The 3,341-nt window shown below is 36.2% G+C and overlaps 1 protein-coding gene across 2 annotated transcripts in view; it reads left to right on the plus strand.

Annotated features, from left to right (window-relative positions):
- Positions 1-1,401: 1,401 nt before the first annotated feature.
- LOC108688605 (CD151 antigen-like) overlaps positions 1,402-3,341 on the plus strand; it is a 129,357-nt gene continuing 127,417 nt past the window's right edge. The window contains exon 1 of one of the 2 annotated variants that reach the window (XM_018194932.1): positions 1,402-1,762. The gene's annotated coding sequence lies outside the window, so the exon portion shown is untranslated. Of the gene's footprint in view, positions 1,763-2,134; positions 2,192-3,341 lie in introns of those variants that run through there. The other variant, XM_018194933.1, reaches the window with a different exon arrangement.

A 3,341-nucleotide genomic window follows, 5' to 3' on the forward strand; every position in this document is an offset into this window, starting at 1 on the left:
AATTTGCGCTCATGGCTACACTTCAGTTAATTTTGCGATCATATGTCGTAAATAATTGGCATAAATGATTTTCGTAACAATGTAACAATTCCAGCATAAAATATTTACATGTCCTGTGTAAATCAAAATTGAAAATGTAACGCGGTAATGCGAAAGTGTTTAATAATAATAATAATGTAATAACTGCATCATTATTAAATCATCATATAAAGTCGCGAATGGAAAATTTATCATTATCAATGAGCGGTAATTGAAATATTCAAGGCCCAATATTCGCATGTTGAAAATGAGGAGATAAAGAAGCGTTTGATATATTTTAATGGTTTTCATGAGATGATAATTGTGTCGGATCATAAAATTTCAAATTATGTATCGCGAATGTGTTTATTCTCGTGAAAGCTGTCAGAATTGAAAATAATCGTATGACGCCAAGGAGAATGACATACAACGGGATGTCGCAAACAACGGAAATATATCGCATAAAATCGAAATTGTATTTTGTTTCCGATGTGGCCGTAATGTAATTGAAAAGTAGCGAGTGAGGCGGTATTTAATGCGGTTATAACTATTTTTTACAGGCTAATTACTCGGAATTACGAAGTTGTAAATTACATACATATCTGAACGTGATCAGAAATCAAAGTATATCATGCGAAGTTGCATCAAGGTCGACGGAATATTGATTAGCGAAAAAAATAAAAGACTGAAGTAAATGAAAGAAAAAAATAGAAGACACATGCTGGGTTGATAAAAAAAGCGAAATAAATAAAAAAAAAAATAGTACTTTTAATAAAAGAAAATCACCCTAAAGACTGATATATTTTTGTGAAAAAACGATATGTGTAATTTATTTAAAAATGTAGCAACTTTGAAAATGTAATACCTATGGAAAGAAAATATAGAAATAAGTAATAGATTATAGAAGTAACATATTTATACACAGTATCCAAATTATAAAAATATTGTTCAAATTCAGAGTTTCAAAAATATTCCATTAAAAAAAGCTGCCAATATTGAGATGCATCACTTTTTTTTATCAACATAGTGCAAAATTAGAACTGTTTTCCGTTCTCAGGGTATACTTACTTCAAGCATACGTCGCACGGGAAAGAGCGCTATTTGACACAGTCCCAGTGAGCTTTACGAGACGATAATTGGGCGAAATTATAAAATTGCAAATGACAGAGGCGGGCGAACGGGCGTTTAACTTGCCGGCGCGTAGGAAATAATCGTGTGAGACCGCCCGTGAGATTGACAGGTATACGTATCGCGGGACTTGCTCCGAGCGAGCACAAGGAAGAACGGCAGGCAGCGAGGGCAAGAGAGAGAGGCAGAGTGAAAGAGTGTGAGAGAGGGGAGGGGGGAGCGAGTGACGCGCGCGCACTTCACGACGAACTATTGCCGCGCGCGACAGCGGCGCACTTCAAATCAGTCGCGCTTCGACCTTCGTCGTGGAGGGGTTTTGCGCGTGACTCCCCGTCAGTCGAGGCAATCCGTTGGTTGCCGTACACTGTCATTCGTGTACGATCATCGTTCTCATCGCGGATCCGTCGCGAGGTGACGTACGTCGATCAGAGACACGTCGCGAGTCAGTGTCGTATACAAACGTGATCGAGTTTTTTTTCCTTCTTTCGTTATCGGGTCAGTGCCAAGATACGCCATTACGCGAGTTCTACGCCGGCGGCGGTGACGCGCGTCGTCAGGTATCATCGTCGGTGGACTGCTGCTCGTGGCTGCCGTGTGAGATCTCAAAAACCTTCAGGTAAGTGTTGCACGTATATGTATATGTCATGTATGTTCATATCACACACGCATGCACGGGCGACAAGGAGACAAACGAGTGGCACGGCGCGGCGAAGAGCGCAGCGAATTGCCATTCAAGCCGCGCCAACTCACTCTGAGTTCCAGAAGCAGATTCCCACTCAAGTGCTCTCTAACTCATCATTTTATCCTTGTTTAGCATTCAATGAAAAACAAAGATAAAACGATACCTGAGTGGTATCCGGACATAGTTCAGATAAGAAACACTTGACGCCGCGTCGCGTCGTTTTCGAATTGTTCACATGACGTGATCACGTGACCGCGCGATCGCGGTCTTCCACTTTGGAGTAGAGACCTACTATAACTCGGAGTACTCAGAGTCTGGTTAGGAGATGGCGAACTTTCGAAAGACCTGTTTTCATCAATTTCAGTAAGTTCATAATGAGAAAGCATATGAATAATAGAAATTAGTATGAGATAGATATGAAAAGATATAGAGTATACAGAGTATTTTCGCCAAATTTAAAATACGAATTTAGGATCTCAAAACAAATAAAATTTTCCTTTAGAAGTTTGTGCGTGAAGTGCTCATTAACGATCTTCAATCATTACAACATGGAGGATAATACAAGGGTGCGAAAAAATTATACAATCAGCTATTCGTTCTCTTATCGATAGATTTTGAACAAAAAATTCTTATTGTTCTGTAACTTAAAAATATCTCGATCTTAAACGAAACATTTACGAGCAAATTTTTAGAGAAAAATTTTGTATTAATATAAATAACTAGCGATATTAATGATGGCTAATTTATATTAAGCGTGGGTGTCTTTAAATACACTATTATTTTCATAAACGACCTATCCGAAGTCACTGCTCGTCTTGTGAATGATTTCTTTTTTATTAATTCCTTACTCATATAATTCACTTCGTGCTCAGCTAACGACAGATTTACATAGATATTCTTTTCCGAGAGCACTCCGTATTGTAAAAAATCGAAATTCGATAAGTCTAATTATTGTGTCACATATACCTAGTCGTCAATTTTTCAACTATTTTATTTGTTTTGATGTCCTAAATTTATATTTTAAATGTAACGGTGATTTAATCCGGAAACATATATATCCTGCATATATTCTTCTTTCTCATTCTTGTTTTGATGAAATTGCTCATGGCCAGATTCTGATATAAGGTTTCGATCTCAGAGCACATCCGCAACTTCTGCGATTGTTTTTTTTTAAAGCTACGAACGTTAGACGAAGTATCGAAGACATATGTCTATTTAATCCGCCTTTTAATCTTCGAAATAAAATGGTAGCATCCGATTTCGACAATATAAAATACAAGTATAAAAATCGAATAAATATAAAAATCGAAATTATTTGAATTTCGTATAATGCTGATCATGTTCTAAATACATTTTTAATTAGAAAAAATGAATAATTTATAAATTCTATTCAATTACTTCTCAAATAAAAATGATACATAAACATGACACAAATTAAAATAGTTTGTAAAGTTTCTGGTAATATAGTACTGTAAAAAAGTTAATATCTCATTATTAACATATATATATATAT

This window comes from Atta colombica, unplaced genomic scaffold (genome assembly GCF_001594045.1).
Source record: "Atta colombica isolate Treedump-2 unplaced genomic scaffold, Acol1.0 scaffold236, whole genome shotgun sequence".
Lineage (NCBI taxonomy): Eukaryota > Metazoa > Arthropoda > Insecta > Hymenoptera > Formicidae > Atta > Atta colombica.